Here is an 18,517-nt window from a genome sequence, read left to right on the forward strand (position 1 = left end):
CAAAAAATGGTTTTGAGTAACGCCAATCGAATAAAAATAAATGGATTTACAATCATCATCAGATACAATTTTAGTTCACGATTTTTTAAACATTTTCAAAAAATATGTTGATATCACATAGAATACATATTCAATACTAAAAAGTACATTTACGTTCACAGCTTTATTTCTGAAGTGTAATTATTCCATCTGGAAATCATAAAGTTTCCTGAGGTGTTTGCAGTAGCAAAAACAATCCTTGAAGTGTGTTGTATATTTTGTCATAATATGAGCCCCATCAGTACCGAACTTTTCGAGCGCACACAAACGAGCATAACAATTTTTCATACATAAATTATTTTTGATTAATAAAAAATAATCTCAAGGAAAGAAAAGATAAAGTAGGAAGCATAGATCTACATTCAACAAAGGATTCAGGAGTAAAGGGTCGAAATTTTTAAGTGATTTCGGAACGCTGTACCGTTTGGCTCATATTCCGAACACTTCATTTTGAAATTGAATTTACTGAACATCAATGTTATAAATAATTGAATAATGAAAACCCTCTTTAGGGTAAACCTTTCTGTATAACAACATCTATAGGTATCAAAATAACAATGATGTTCCATAAATTCAGTTTTTACAATGAAGTGATCGGAATTTGAGTCAAAAATCAGAATTTCGGAATATGAGACAAAATGGTAGCTTCAATTTGGTTTATAAAAACAATATCAACCATATTTTTGGAAAATTAGTAAAAACCCATAAAAACACAAAAGTTTAAGTTTCTTCGTTACTCCTAAAAGATACTTGGTTCCATTAATTTTAATATTTTACAACTGCATTCATTTTACACGCAATTCTGTATGAAAAACTATACAGACATTATTATCCTAAGACTAACTATTCTCGATATAAAAAAACATGTATAGAATGTTATATCTCATGAAAAACCATTTACGCATACCATGAAATCTCAATCACAATCCCTTGGAATCGTTCAATTTTTATAGTTTTAGGTTATGGATGTTGTTACGGTTTAAAAATAAAAATAAACCGCCACAAAAAACGAACCATTGAATCTATGGTAAGAATGGAAGAGTGAGTTCAAATCCCTTAATCTTACTAACACTTACTCACATCCCATGACTTCCTACCTACCTGTAAAGCATTGCATGCTGCCACGCGAATTAAAAAAAAAAAAGAATCTTTGTAAAAAAAACTAACAATGTTTAACAATGATTCCTTACAACCTATGAGGAATCTTTAGTCCTAAAGGACGAAAAAAGGAGCAGAAGATTAATAGGAGGAGAGAGAGAGAAAGGGGATAGAGAGATGGGATAGAAGAGAGAGAGAGAGAGAGAGAGAGAGAGAGAGAGATAAAAGAGGGATTCGAGCCGGAAAGGAAGATTCGAATGGCTCGAATCGGTCTTAACTCACGGACCGTCGAAGAAATTATACCGAAAAATCGTCAAAATTAAAGTTGTACTTTTTGAGTGAAGTGCGAGTGACAATAAGGGAAGAAGGAGTTGCACGTCCTAGGAACCGCACAAGTCGGGCGACATTCACCCTCCTCGCTGGATTCAAACGACGGAAGAGGTACCTCGGAGAAAACGCCGGTGGTCAGCGAGCCCCCAACGTTATCGCTGCTCCACACGTATACGGGTAGGTCGGTCGAACGTTTCGGAGGTTGCAGTGCGATGAGGTCTGGTCGAGCCTAGCCCCCGCTCATCGTCACTTGGACCGATGAGACCGATCCCCGTGTACGGGCACCGTGAGTAGAAAAAAAACCCACAGAAACCCTCTCTCTATTATCAACCAACATACTCACCTGAATTCAACCTGTTCCTGTTCGGCCGCAACGATTTTCTAACCTACTAACCTGAAAAGAAAGAAAAAAATATACAATAAATTTTAAAAAATATACTTACCATTCTGTTCTTATTACGATCATATTCTCATCATATCCATCACCAACAGCTTCCGTTGTATTCGTGAGTCCACCTCGTTCCTAGGTAAGAGCCGACCCTGAGGTAATTATACATACAAACCAGTACCACTGAGCTAGCCATAACTTACAATTGGCGATCCGCGTAAAGAAAATATTCTGAATCCATCTGATTCAGAATATTTTTAACCAGTTCGGGGGAGACTCACGAATATTGCTTAATCTTCGTGATTGAATTCAGTTTTCAGTTGAGTGTAAAGAGGAAAAGATCAGTTCGATCGTTTCGCGAAAAGGCAGAAGAAAAAACTGCTATCGGAAAGCAATCCGGTGAAATATATTGTTTTCAGGCAAAGTGCTACTCTAAAACGAGTCAAATTGCGTGGTTCGATACGATATTACGATTTTATGCATTTTTAAGCATTGTGAAAACTTGTGAGAAGCAGTAGAAATCGCATTCAGTTGCATAGCGAGATAAAAGTGATTTTTCTTTGGTGTGTTTCTAAAATACCCAGATCAGCGTGATCAGTGCGAGTTAGTTTTCAATATTTCGCCTCCGTATAGTGAATTATAGCGATGGAGAGCAATAAAAAGATCGAAAGCCTTGGTGATTTACAGGCAAATTTTAGTGATCTTCGAGTCGAGTTTTTGAACGAAGATGAATTAAATTATGAGTTACGGATAAGAGAAATAGTTTGTGAAGATGGCGCCCAAATGGTTAGAAAACGAGGAAATCTCAGAGAAGCTTTAAAGCACGAGCGACAATCGAATACAGTATGGCAGGTAAAGTACAAGTTTGATCCCGAAATCGATTATTCTAACTGTGTTGAAAAATTTAACCAAGTGGTTAGCAGTTTGACTGGGGCACAAACAGCTCCTCCGCGTTGTCAGTCAACGTTATTGCATTTAGGTGTACGAATTGGTAGATTATTCCCACACGTAGATGAAGTGAATCAGAGCAACTTGAATAGAATGCTCGAAAAAGTTTGTGAAATGTTAAATAATTTCTATTACGACAAGCGTGACCGTCAAAGGACACTGAGTTTGGGAAGTGATGTGATCTTATCAGATTTCCTAACAATTCCGGTAACTACAGCAAATTCACTTCCAAATATAAACGTTGCTCATGTACCCGTACAGAATCCACCAGGTGAAAATGAAAATGTAATCGCGTTATTAGATCCCGAGGATGATGATCTAATACAGTGTTTGCAAAGATTAGGTTGCATTGATCCTTCCAATAGTTCAGGTGATGTGAAAAAGGATGTTCGAGATGCCATGTTAGCGTTCGAACATGAACTTTATTTGTTGAGAACCTACAAACAGAAAAACCAAGCGAAGCTTATTGCTCAATCGATATCCACAATACCTACAACACAAGCGGTCAGTGTAACCACTACTTCTAATACTCGAATAGTGAATTCACCCACTACTCTGGTGAATGTCTTGAGTGATCCTAGAGTAACGACATCAGTTAGCGTTCAGAATCCTCCAATAGCGAATACGTTTCATCAGCTTAGCATTCCTGCAACCACAGCAAATATTTCATTTCCAATAGTTTCGATTCCGTTCACAGCACCCAATCACTTCGGCAGTTATATACCTGTGACTTCTATGTATGGTTATCCCACTCCAAACTCTAACGCTTTTTGTTTGGCAAATTCAAATCACACAGGAAATTATCATAATATGTATGAATCGAATTTGGCGGGATTTTACAATCCACATTATCAACATTTTCCATATTACCCACTGCAGGTACCGCAGACTATGCCTATGTCGATTAGTTCGGCCACACCGCAAGTGTTTTCTGATTTACCGATTTTGAACCCAAACCCAGTTGTTCCAACAACACTGATTCCGAATATTCATCCGATTCCATCATCTTTGCCTCGTTTGCCGATTTCATCTCAGTCATCGTATAGCCACAAATCGTTGCCTGTTTCCAAATGGAAAATAGACAAATACGCGGGAACAGATCAAGGCAGCAATTTAAATGAGTTCTTGGTGTTGGTCCAGCAGCTTTCGCTCGCTGAGAGAATCTCAGAGCAAGAGTTGTTTGACTCTGCCTTCCACTTGTTTACTGGTCCAGCTTTGAACTGGTTCATGTCTGTGAGTTCCAAGGGTCATCTGAGAGACTGGACTCACATGGTTGAAGAATTGAGGAGAACTTTTGTTCATCCGGAGTTGGATTCTCTAGTGCGGTCAAAATATACCAACGTCGACAACAAAGAAACGAGTACTTCCAAGATTATTATTACGACATGGAAAAGCTCTTTAGGTCAATGACAACACAGATGAGTGACTTTGAAAAGCTTGATGTGTTGAAACGTAATATGCGGGCCGACTACAAGAAATATTTATTGTGGAAATCCACTGAGAACATACAACAATTAGTTGATGCAGGTCGGCAGATTGATTATTCAAATTTTTCACTTTACAACAAAATGTTTGGCTCTGAAAAGTCAACCAATGTTATACATGGAAATAAACCTGAGAAGCAGGATTATAGAAACCAGAATAACCCACGATCAAATAATAACCCACAATTAGAGTTTCGGAAATCAAAACCTTTGTTCAACAAGGATAGTCCAAACAATTATAAGAACAATAATAAACAAAATAAGAATCAATCTGAGCAAAATACGAAATCAAAGGATTCGTATAATAAAAATTTCGAGTCAAAGGCTCCAGTAGGACAAGAAGATCCTTTAGAAGGAAATTCAAATAACATTCGATCATTATCTAGTTTGATTGCTGCTCATAAACCGCCTGAAATAAATCAGTGTATTTTCTGTAGATCCACCACCCACACCATTGATGAGTGTAGGTCAAGCAGAGGTCCTTGTTGTAGGATGTGTGGATTTAAAGGATTCGAAACCCAGCACTGTCCGTTTTGTTTAAAAAACGGCTTTCAGACGATCGAAAGTCGCCGATCGTCAACGTCACCCGCATAAATTCATTTGAAGAAAGAATAGATCCCTGTGAATTTTGGGAACCTACTACGGATGAAATGTATTCAGAAGATGTTCCTAATATACAGGTCATTTTGAATTCAGTCCCTAACGACAATAGACCGTATGCTAAAGTTAAATTGTATGACTATACCACGAACGGTTTGTTAGATTCGGGCAGTAATATCACATTAATCAGTGACAGAATGCATCGAAAATTGAATAAAGCAAAGTTGAATATCGTGAACAACCCTATTGAAATTCGTTCTGCTAGTGGAACACAGTTAAAAATACTTGGAAAATTGTACATACCATTCACATTCGACAATCAAGTCCGAATACTTTCAACACTAGTTATTGAAAATTTACTATTAGATTGCATTCTCGGAATGGATTTTTGGGAGCGCTTCGGCATTTCCCCCTCCATTGAATGTTTGCTTATTGATAAAATGAACCCAACCCATGTTGAGTCGCGGTCAAATATATCAGAGACCGAATTAAACCAGCTTGAGGAGATTAAAATACTTTTTAAAGTTGCTATCCCGGATGAAATTCCCTTAACCCCACTTATTACTCATCGCATAGAAATTCATGACGAATGGAAAAACAAGCCCGCTGTTCGTCAATACCCTTAAACGGTTTCACCTAAAATTCAGCAAAAGGTTGCCGAAGAGCTCGAACGGATGCTCAGGATTGGAATCATCGAAAGGTGTCACTCAGATTGGTCTCTCAATGTCGTTCCGGTCATCAAACCTACTGGTAAAGTCCGCCTGTGTCTTGATGCTCGCAAGATTAATGAACGCACGGTGCGAGACGCGTACCCGCTACCGCACCCAGGAAGAACTCTAGGTCAATTACCTCGAGCTATGTATCTTAGCACAATCGACCTGTCTGAAGCATTTTTACAAATTCCTCTTGAGCTTTCTTCTCGTCGATATACAGCCTTCAGTGTCCAAGGAAAAGGGATGTTTCAGTTCACCAGACTTCCCTTCGGCTTGGTTAATAGCCCGGCGACACTGTCCCGACTCATGGACCAAGTCTTAGGGCATGGTGAACTGGAACCCCGAGTGTTTGTTTATTTAGATGACATTGTCATCGTCAGTGAGACTTTCGAAGAGCATGCAAAGTTGCTCAATGAAGTCGCACGTCGACTAAAGGCTGCCAATCTTGCAATAAATCTAGAAAAATCTAAATTCGGTGTAAACGAATTGCCTTTTTTAGGTTATTTGTTGTCCACTCAAGGTTTACGTCCCAATCCGGATAAGGTTAAAGCCGTAGTCGATTATGAGCGCCCAACAACAATTACTAAACTACGCAGATTCTTAGGTATGTGTAACTACTACCGACGTTTCATTCAGGACTTTAGTGGTCTTACTACTCCACTCACAGACCTACTAAAAACAAAAAGTAAGGTTCTCGGATGGAATGAACGAGCAGAAGAAGCTTTTTGTGCCATTAAGGAAAGGCTTATCACAGCTCCCATCCTTATGAGCCCTGATTTTTCCAAGGAGTTCTGTATTCAGACCGACGCCAGCGATGTAGCGGTGGCCGGTATACTCACCCAAGAGCAAGAGGGCTCAGAGAGAGTGATTTGTTATTTTTCACATAAGCTTACAACTCCTCAACGCAATTATCATGCGTGCGAGAAGGAAACTTTAGCGGCGTTATTAGCGATCGAAGCATTTCGAGGGTACATAGAAGGAGCCCACTTTACTTTGATCACAGATTCGTCGGCCTTATCCCACATTATGACGACTAAATGGATAACAGCTTCCCGTTGTAGTCGATGGTGTTTGAATTTGCAACAGTACGATATGAATATCGTACACAGAAAGGGGAAGGACAACATTGTTCCTGACGCTCTTTCCAGAAGCATCGCTGTTGTCTCCACTAGATTATCTTCAACTTGGTATGAAGACATGATTAAAAAAGTTCAGGACAACCCTGACAGTTTTGTCGATTTCAGAATAGAAGATGGAAAACTTTTGAAATTTGTTTCTACTCCTAATCTACCATTCGATCATAGGTATGAATGGAAAGTAGGTGCTCCTCCTGATAATAGGGAGAAAATAATTCGTGAAAACCACGATGAATCAATGCATCTTGGAGTAGACAAGACGATTGATCGAATCAAACAACGCTACTTTTGGCCAAGATTGTCCGCTGAAGTGCGCGAATATATAAAAAATTGTAGTACGTGTAAAGAAGTAAAAGGATCTTCTGTACCCGTAAACCCCTTAATGGGTGATCGAAGGATAACGAAACATCCTTGGCAGATAATAGTCATCGATTTCGTTGGTCCCTTGCCTCGAAGTAAAAAGGGTTACCAATACATTCTAGTTGTACTAGACTTATTTAGTAAGTGGATTATGCTTACACCCGTCCGCAGGATCGATAGCGTAGCTCTCTGCAACATAGTTCGAGACCAATGGTTCTTTCGAAACTCTTCTTCTTCTTCTTCTTATATGGCACTAACTTTCCTAGAGGAACTCCGCCGTCTCAATGTAGTATTACTTGCGTCATTTTCATTAGTACTTAGATGAGATTTCTATGCCAAATAACACGCCTTGAATGTATTCTGAGTGGCAAGCTCTAGAATACGCGTGACCACAGTGCAAGTCAGAGGAAATTTCTTTGAAGAAAAATTTCCCCGACCAGAACGGGAATCGACCCCGAACCCCCGGCATGTTAGGTTTTGACGCTAACCACTCGGCCACGGGAGCACGATTCGAAACTCTACCCCAGAAGTTATCATAACAGATAACGCCACATGTTTTCTGTCAAAAGAGTTCAAATCTCTATTAAATCGGTTCAATATTCGTCACTGGCTAAACGCCAAGTATCATTCCCAAGCGAACCCTGTGGAAAGGGTGAATCGCACTGTGAACGCGGCAATTAGAACCTATGTCAAGGAAGACCAAAGGTTATGGGACTCTAAGCTGTCGGAGATAGAAACCATCTTGAATTCTTCTGTTCATTCCGTGACCAGAATGACTCCTTTTTTCATTACTCATGGTCACGAAATTTTTTTGAGAGGATCAGATCATAAGGATTCATCCACAGAACAGGATCGCACTCTAGAGCAGAGGTGTGATAATCAGAAACTACTTTTCAATCAAATTTATGAGATCGTCGAAAAGAATCTTAAAGAAGGACATGAATCCAGTAAACATCGATACAATCTTAGGCATCGTCATTATGCGAAAGATTTAGAATTAGGTCAAAAAGTATATTATAGGAATATGAAGCAATCTAGCGCAATTCAGAATTATAACGCTAAATATGGGGCAATGTATCTGCCTGCTAAGATAATCTCAAAGCTTGGTTCCTCATCTTATGAAATCGAGGACCTGGCGGGAAAATCACTAGGAATTTGGCATGCATCTCACCTAAAACCCGGTTAATTTTATCAAAAGGAGATGATTAAAAGTTTATTTTCAGCAGCTGCACCAGTCTGATCAATAAGAATACTCATTAGAAGCATAGATTCATCAGCTCCATGAATTTAAGCATGAAATTTTAATGATTTTCCACTCATGATGAAGTTTGATTTATCACCTTTAGACAATTGTGTCTAAAGCAACATTTTTTTCTAATTTAGAGCAATTAGGTTTAGATTATTTCGATTGTACAGTTAGTAGTAAGATAGGATTAGGTCTGAATGCGAGTTTGTATGAATGGGATAGGATTAGTTAAGGGTACCCGATTGAATGTGATGATGAATGAGTGAAGTTTTTCGGTTAGGTAAATTGGATAGAAATTTCTGGAGCAATAGATATACTCCAAAGATGTTCCTCACATGTTGAGGGAGTACTAAAATTTTCTTTGCTGTAAAGAAAATTCAGAAACTGGTATTCACAATGCATGAAAATGTCGAAATGGTATCGTATCGTGAATTAAGCTGAAAAAAAAATAATAATTATAAATATTTCGAGCCTTAGTATCCATTGATTTCTGATAAATTGAAAATAAATCATGAAGATTGACGGAAAATTGGAAAAAAAATTACTTTTCATAATTTTTGTTTCTCCTAAGAGTGGGATAATTGTTACGGTTTAAAAATAAAAATAAACCGCCACAAAAAAACGAACCATTGAATCTATGGTAAGAATGGAAGAGTGAGTTCAAATCCCTTAATCTTACTAACACTTACTCACATCCCATGACTTCCTACCTACCTGTAAAGCATTGCATGCTGCCACGCGAATTCAAAAACAAAAAAGAATCTTTGTAAAAAAAACTAACAATGTTTAACAATGATTCCTTACAACCTATGAGGAATCTTTAGTCCTAAAGGACGAAAAAAGGAGCAGAAGATTAATAGGAGGAGAGAGAGAGAAAGGGGATAGAGAGATGGGATAGAAGAGAGAGAGAGAGAGAGAGAGAGAGAGAGATAAAAGAGGGATTCGAGCCGGAAAGGAAGATTCGAATGGCTCGAATCGGTCTTAACTCACGGACCGTCGAAGAAATTATACCGAAAAATCGTCAAAATTAAAGTTGTACTTTTTGAGTGAAGTGCGAGTGACAATAAGGGAAGAAGGAGTTGCACGTCCTAGGAACCGCACAAGTCGGGCGACATTCACCCTCCTCGCTGGATTCAAACGACGGAAGAGGTACCTCGGAGAAAACGCCGGTGGTCAGCGAGCCCCCAACGTTATCGCTGCTCCACACGTATACGGGTGAGTCGGTCGAACGTTTCGGAGGTTGCAGTGCGATGAGGTCTGGTCGAGCCTAGCCCCCGCTCATCGTCACTTGGACCGATGAGACCGATCCCCGTGTACGGGCACCGTGAGTAGAAAAAAAAACCCACAGAAACCCTCTCTCTATTATCAACCAACATACTCACCTGAATTCAACCTGTTCCTGTTCGGCCGCAACGATTTTCTAACCTACTAACCTGAAACGAAAGAAAAAAATATATAATAAATTTTAAAAAATATACTTACCATTCTGTTCTTATTACGATCATATTCTCATCATATCCATCACCAACAGCTTCCGTTGTATTCGTGAGTCCACCTCGTTCCTAGGTAAGAGCCGACCCTGAGGTAATTATACATACAAACCAGTACCACTGAGCTAGCCATAACTTACAGTGTCTATGCATACTCCGTAACTATGAAAGTTCGATCAAAGGAAGTTTACATGAGATATTTTTAGAATATAGATTCCACTGATATGAGAAAAAATTATGAACGTTTGACTAGGCTGCACTGTCAGACGGCTCAATTCGTTTATTGATAAAAACGGAGAGTTTTGAAATTATTAAAAATGTAACAGATTCAAGCAAACCATTTGTCATGACAATTGTCATGCGTAAATGCGAAAACAGAATAGAAACATACGGTATGAGGCATGTTGTCGACGCCAACCTCTCTCAGTTTCTATTCTGTTTTCGCATTTTCGCATGACAATTGTCATGACAAATGGTTTGCTTGAACAGATTTGATTTAATTTTGAATGTATAGGTGATTGTATTTAAAATATATATTTATTCTTCCTGTTCACGTGGATTATGTCTGTACACCCTCTCCCCTCTCCGTGGACAAGCGTGGACATTTTCCGTTGTACCGTTGCCGTTCCTGCGACCATTTAGTTACGTCGGCGTCGACTAGTTTGGGCCAATCGAGGTGGCATTGGGACAACGCGTCGGAAAAAGTACTTTTTACATGCCTGACGATCCGAGCAGTGAGTTTTTAGAAGAGTCTAGTTATTGATTTTGTGACTATTATTTAAACTGAAATTTAATAAGTAGAACACGATTTTCGTTAGCGTGTGATTTCTAAAACCGTATGTGAGTAGAATTTTGTTATTTTTACTTGTCGCAGCGAAAAACTTAGGCAGAGGCAACTTAGAATCCAGGCCCATTTATCGTAGTAGGAGTGGTTGGTAAATAACTGGACTAAGCGTACCATCGGTACTTCGCGTACCTGCAGGCATAAAATAGACCCCATTCGTGGTCTTAGCTTCTTGTCCAGTAACTCCTATCCCTACCTCCACGTGGTGCAGGCTGGGGTACGAGTAACCATAGTGAAGATCGGGTAACCAACCCCGGTGGGATCTTGGTCGTATGCTGACAGGGAAGGGCCTATCCGAGCGTCTGTTCACCATGGAGGTGCGGCTCAAATTCGGCAAATTCGAGACAGGACAATCGATCTAGACCCACGTAAAGAACACGGACTAGGGATTGGAAACTCGGAACATGGAACTGCAAGTCTCTCAATTTTCTTGTGAGTACCCGAATTCTTTCGGAAATATTGAGAGCCCGCAATTTCAACATCGTAGCGTTGCAGAAGGTGTGCGGGAAAGGTTCGATGGTGCGATCGTTCCATGGTGTGTATACCATCTGCTAGAGCAGTGGCAACTAGGATAGGGCGATTTTTTCAAAAAGATCGATCTTGTCGAATCGATTTTCCTAACGACGTGAGGATCGATCCACTGATTAAATCGGTACCAAAGAATCGTTCTTGCAGAATCGATTTTTGCTGAATCGATCTTTGAAAAAAAATTGTTTATCTGCTTATTCTATATGAATGTCGTTTTTTCTTCAAACAGGGAATACAAATTTCATATTTCTATTCAAACATTAAAAGCATTTTGTTTTGGTCCTCAGCATGAAGGACATAATGCATTCATCTTGTCCCGTCAGGCAGTCGTTTTAATAAATAAATTAATTGAAAAAAGCATTATTAGATTCAACAACCGCTATTCAACAACAGCCCAAAACGATACCGCCCAGAACTCAGGTTAGACTGATCCCATAAAAACCAATCGTACCATACATCTGTCATTTAGTCGAAGCCGATTCTTGATTTTGACGCCAGTTCTTGAAAAACCTTTTGCCTGTAATTTGATGTCAACATCAAGTTCAGTGATCCTATGTGTACCAGTTACGCATAGGATCACTGAACTTGATGCATAGGATCAATGAACCCCTCAATAGCTGCCGCTAGTTCTGTCTCTGTCAGCATTTGTACAGAAATAAATCGTAGAAGAAGTGATCCAAATGTTGACATTATGTTTCAAAAAATGTTAGTTGGCCTTTGGTGAGATAAAAAATCGATGTATACTGAAAAACAAATCTACAAAAAGACCGAAAAGATCGAAGGCAAAAAAATCGATTTTCTCGATTTTCTCGAGTACAAAAGATCGATCCAAAAAATCGGAAATCGGAATGGAAAAGATCGATCTTCTTAGAATCGATCCGAGATTGCCCAATCCTAGCGGCAACACACACGAGCTAGGTACAACTTTCATCGTGATGGGGGAGATGCAAAAACGGGTGATTGGCTGGTGGCCGATTAATGAAAGAATGTGTAGATTGAGGATGCGAGGCCACTTCTTCAATATCAGCATTATCAACGTCCACAACCCCCATCTAGCTAGCACCGATGACGATAAAAAAAACAGCTAGAGCGAGAATACGATCGCTGATAAAAACACGACATCAAAATCGCCATCGGTGATTTGAACGCTCAGGTCGGCCAAGAGAAGGAGTTCAGACCGGTAATTGGTAGGTTCAGCGTCCATCAGCGAACTAACGAAAACGGTCTGAGACTTATCGACTTCGCTGCCTCCAAGAACATGGCCATACGTAGCACCACCTGGAGATCACCACAGCAGAAACATAAATTGACCACGTTTTGATCGACGGTCGGCACTTCTCGGATACCATCGACGTCAGAACCTATCGTGGCGCTAACATCGATTCAGACTAGAGATGGGCAAATCAGCTCATCATGGTGAGCGGCTCAGAGCCGTTCAGCTCATACAAGTGAGCTGCTCATTTGGAACAGCTCTTCAGCTCAGTTGAATTTTGCAGTTGTCCACACAATTGCATATGAAACGTAATCACCATGGGACATTGCATAGTGTGCATTTTTTTAATAGACGGAAAGCAAAAAATAAACGAATTTAATTCGTAATTGTACAAAAACTAAAACTGATATGAATTCTAATAATATAATATACAACAAATACTGAATGCTGAAATCCAACATAGAAGATGCTTAGGATATGCTGAACTTAAAAAACAGAAAAACCAGCAGTAGCCAAATAGAATGCCTCCAGGAATATTGGCCGAGACAACGTTTTTTGAAAAAAAAACCATCGAGATTTTTCTTTTGCATCCGAGGATATAAAAATAAATCCACTAATAGGTGCAACGAGAAATAATTATTCGCGAGGATCACAAAGGTAACAAAAGGACCAGTATCAATCATCAACATTTATGCCGGGTGGTTTTCTGAATTGTTTTGATTCAGCACGCGAAAATAAATGTATGTGTTTCCACAGTAATGTTTAAATAACCATGTAATATATTAAATTTATTTACAAGCATATAATAATGTGTATTATTTTGTTTGGCCATATAAGAAAAATTTAATGAAGTAACGAACGATTGAATATCTTCAAAACAAAAACCTTTTTTCCTATCTGGCATCTCTGCTAAAGCTAAAGTACGAAGAGGGATACACGAAAACAAACTGACGTCATGCCATGAAGCGCGGGAGACGAAAAATCCTTTCGCGTCTCGCAATTCACACTCTCTGCAGCTCTTCAGCTCAACAGCTCAACAGCTCATCAGCTCAAGAGCTCAACAGCTCATCAGCTCAGCAGCTCAGCAGCTCATCAGCTCAATAGCTCATCAGCTCAACAGCTCAACAGCTCATCAGCTCAGCAGCTCATCAGCTCAACAGCTCAACAGCTCATCAGCTCCAGCTCCGTAATGAGCTGATGAGCTGCGTTTTTTTGATTGCGAGCCGATCCGAATCCGCTCACTATGATGAAGCGATTCGAATGAACAGCTCATGAGCGGATGGCACATCTCTAATTCAGACCACTACCTGGTGGTGGTCAAACCGCGTTCTAAACTGTCAGTCGTCAATAACATAAGACAAGTTTGACGAGCGCTCCTGATCGAGAAGGATGCAGCACGCGCAGCCATGCTGCAACGAGCGACTCGACAAAACGTGGAACGATACAGACTGAAACGAAGGCAGCGAACACATCTCTTCCGGGAAAAAAGCGCCGCCTGGAAGAGGAAGAGTTGTCGGAGATGAAGCTGTTTTATCGTTCTCGAGGATCACGGAAGTTCTTCAAGAAACTAAACGACTCGCACAAAGGCTTTGTGTCGCGGGCCGAAATGAGCAGAAACAAGAAGGAGGCATCTTAACGAACACGAGGTGATCGAAAGGTGGAAACAACACTACGATGAACACCTGAACAACGCGCAGACAGGAGACCAAGATGACGTTGAGGAGGACTACACCGATTTAGTGAATAACGACGAGGTACCACCCCCGACGATGGGTGAAGCTGGATTGTGGGAACTATCGTGCAATTACAATTCTGAATGGTGCCTACGAAATTCTGTCTCAGATCCTCTTCCGCCGTCTATCACTAATAGTAAATAGATTTGTGGGAAGTTATCAAGCCGGATTTATGCCCGGTTGCTCGACGACGGACCAGATTTTTACACTGCGGCAGATCCTCCAAAAGTGCCGCGAATATCAGGTCCCTACACACCACACCTTCGTTGACTTCAAGGCCGCATGTGATTCAATCGACCGGCGACAGCTATGGAGAATCAGGGACGAACACGGCTTTCCCCGAAAGCTGACAAGACTGATTCAGGCAACGATGAACGGTGTGTAGTGTAGTGTGCGGATCTCAGGTGAGCTGTCGGAATCATTTGAGACTCACAGGGGACTTCGACAAGGCGATGGACTCTGCTGTCTGCTCTTCAACGTGGCGCTGGAAGGTGTTATGCGGAGAGTGGGCTTCAACATGCGGGGCACGATTTTCAACAAGTCCAGTCAGTTTATCTGCTTCGCCGACGACGTGGACATAATCGGAAGAGCACATGCGACGGTAGCCGACTTGTATACCCGACTGATACGCGAAGCAGGGCTGATTGGGCATGAAATCAATGCGTCTATGACTAAAAACATGCTAGCAGGAGGGACTGATCGCAACAGACTACTTCTTGGTAGTAGTGTTATGATCGACGGCGACGTGCTCGAGGTGGTAGAGGAATTTGTCTACCTTGGCTCGTTGATAACAACTGACAACAACAACAGCCGTGAAATTCGAAGACGCATAGTCAATGGAAGTACGAAGTGTACCAAGTACAAATCCCTAATTCGACCGGTTGTTATCTATGGACAAGAAGCATGGACGATGCTTGAAGAGAACTCACAAGCGCTTGGTGCTTTCGAACGCCTAGTGCTCAGAACAATATACGGTGGTGTGCAGGAAATGGAGTATGGATAAGGAGAATGAACCACGAACTGGCGCAACTCTACGGCGAACCCAGTATCCAGAAAGTCGCCAAGGCTGGACGAGTGCGACATGCACGACATTTTGCAAGATTGCCGGACAGCAGCCCTGCAAAGATGGTGTTCGCATCGAATCCGGTAGGAAAAAGAAGGATAGGAGCCCAGCGAGCGAGGTGGTTGGACCAGATGGAGCAGGACTTGGCAAGAATCGGTGCAGCCGGGAGTTGGAGAACTGCAGCCATGGATCAGGTTAATTGGAGAAGAGTAGTGAAGTCTACATCAATGGGATGTAGAGTCATAGTAAATAATTAAATAAATAGCAAAAAACTAAATCTGGATGTATCCAAAATATATATTTTTATTAAGGCTCATATGGCGTCAGCCTAACGGGGCCGGGAGTTCAATATTTTGACAATGTTTGCTCTCAACTATGTTAGTAATATGTAACCGATTACTCGCGGTTGGCTCGAGGTTAGTATTACAAGTGTTTTTATAATTGGGATGTTGCAGTCTTCAGTGCTCTGTACGTGTGCCCGACATGGGATATACTACAATCTGGATGTAGTACAAAAAACACTTGCCCTTACATTGTCATACTAAAAATAAATTCATATTTTTCCAGTTTGAGCAGATTCAAACCGAACTGCTACAAAACGATTTCTAATTCTCAACAACCTGAGGGGCTGTCCACATACCACGTGGACAGAAAAAGCACGGTTTTAAACTCCCCCCTCCCCCTCCGTGGACAAGCGTGGACATTTTCGTATCCCTACCCCCCTTTGTCCACGTGGACATTTTTCCTTTTTAAATTAAAATAATTAAGGAAATAACTGATTTGCGCCTAAATTCCATTTAAGTTGTTTTTATTCCAAATTTTACTTGCTGTACCCTGTACCTGCTTTGTTGTGGCCCATTGTTCTTGTATGGTAGCGAAATGAGTGGTATAACAAAGCACATGCTTCTTGTGAGTTTAATTTTGAAACACTTGTGAGTATACAATATTTTTTGTTTTTCCATTATCAGCGAAGATATAAAGGCTATCTGGTTTGCTAACCCGGAAACACGCAATGTACGGTTAACTGTGAGGAACAATCCGCATCTGAATATAAGCTACACAACTACAAAGATTTATCTTGAGCTTCGCTAATTGAGATTGCAAGCTCCAATCAAATAGAAATAAATGAAATTAAAATCATTCTCAAATACATTTTTAGTTTACGATTTTCTAAACACTTGCAAAAAAAATTAGTTGATATCACATAGACGCCAGTAATAATCCAGTCAACTTGATTATTTCGCCTTCATTTGATTCATATTGAATTCCAGTAGAATTCCAGAAGATATTCTCGATCGAATGAATAGTTATCATTTCATTTTGGATTATGAATATTTTATAACATAACGATCGCACAGCAAATCGAAGGACAATTGTGGCAACTTGAAAATGTTCTATACAAGATCCAGTTATTGCTTTAACAAATGCATTGTTACAGTGTTACAGTGTTACTCAAAATTTTAGATGAAACAAATCTTTGCCCACTCCGGAATATAATCGATCACAGTAAATTCCGATTCATCTTCACTCTGGATTTCCGATTCACCTTTAGTCGGTTGCGCAAGTCAAACCTTTTTCCGCCATAGTTCGGAGAATTTTCAGAGGGTATTGAAGGCGTTTTAGAAAATTTTTTTCGAATCCTTATGGGCCATTCTGCATTGAGTGTCTAGATGACTTTCAAAGTGCTTGCGGGGAAAAATGACATCAGACAACTTACGATAGATTGATTCCCAACAATGGAATTAAGTCTCAACTGCGAAAGTTGAAATTTCCTTGAGACTAATTTTTTGCTCCAAATTGACCCCAATTCAAAATTACGCAACTTAGAAGAATTTAATTGCATTCATTTGAAAGATGAGAAAATGTTCTGTTATGACAACATTTTAAATAGTAAAATATAACAATAGGAATAACATTGTGGTGTCGAGGAAGGAATTGTAGAAGGGTTGGAGAGCTTTAATTTTGTTGATAGAAACAATCAATTTTATTTTTATAATATTTATAAAAAAAGTATAAAAACCCTTGAAAAACGACAAATTTTAAGCATTTTTTAACTTCTGAAAGGTACTTCATTCCATCAATTCAAATGTTTTACAACTGCATTATATGCGAAATTTTCTGAAAAAAACAGAATACTGGGTCAACTGATTCAAGTTTGACGACTAGTGGTGCATGGATCATTTCACGCAAATGTAAATATTCATTACTAGAAATTTACGGAATTCAAATACTTTGAAAAATTCTACCTGTTCGAGAAAAGTAATGCGAGAAAATAATTTTACACAAAATTCTGCATGATAAATTATTTATATTTATATTTATTATTAACAAAATCATCTGACGACATGGTCTACATGATAAAATGTTACATGATTAGGTACTAAACTACACTAAATCTCGATTACGCAAGCGATTCTTGAAAGTTTCACAACTAATATTGAAGTCGAACAAATGAAAAACAGAATTAAACATATAACACATAGCACAAATTGGTTCGTTTTGTCCGTAAACTGTCCGGTGGAAAGGAATACGAAGAAAAGTGGTAGAACGGAGAAATCTCGAAGTCACATTCACGTTTAGTTCAGCTAGAATTTTAGGAGCGTCGATTGTCCCAAGAAGCAGTTTTCCAACGAAGATCGCGCGCATATCGTCTCTTCTTTTAGCCAGTGTGTCCATGTTCAGCAGCTTGCATCGACTTTCGTATGGAGGAAGCGCCATCGGGTCCCTCCAAGGAAGATTCCGAAGCGCAAACCTGATAAATTTCTTCTGAACAGACTCAATCCGTACGGACCAAATATCAGTGTAAGGACTCCAGACAACCACTGCCGTTTCAAGGATTGAGCGGACGAATGCATAGAAAAGTGCTCTTAAGCAGTACGGATCACGAAAGTTCTTAGCGATTCTCATTATGAATCCCAGATTTTTGTTTGCTTTAGCGATGATATTACTGTAGTGATTCTGGAAGGTAAGTCCAAAAAGGACACCTAAATCTTTGACTACTTTCACTCGTTGAATTTTTTGCTGGTTAATAGAATAGTCATATTGTATCGGAGTTTTATATACAGACATAATTATCCTAAGACTTACTGTTCTCGAGATAAATAGAACAAAATCTATAGAAAATTATATTTGATGAAAAAACCATATGTGTAATATCATGAAAACATAACCATTATGGAATCGTTTATTTTTTATAGGTTTGAGCTATGAACGTCTATGCATAGCCCGCAACTATAAAATTATAGGATCATACAAAATAGCTCTGTCGTTCACAGTTTACATGAGTTATTTTCAGAATATAGAC

Source organism: Toxorhynchites rutilus, chromosome 3 (genome assembly GCF_029784135.1).
Source record: "Toxorhynchites rutilus septentrionalis strain SRP chromosome 3, ASM2978413v1, whole genome shotgun sequence".
NCBI lineage: Eukaryota > Metazoa > Arthropoda > Insecta > Diptera > Culicidae > Toxorhynchites > Toxorhynchites rutilus.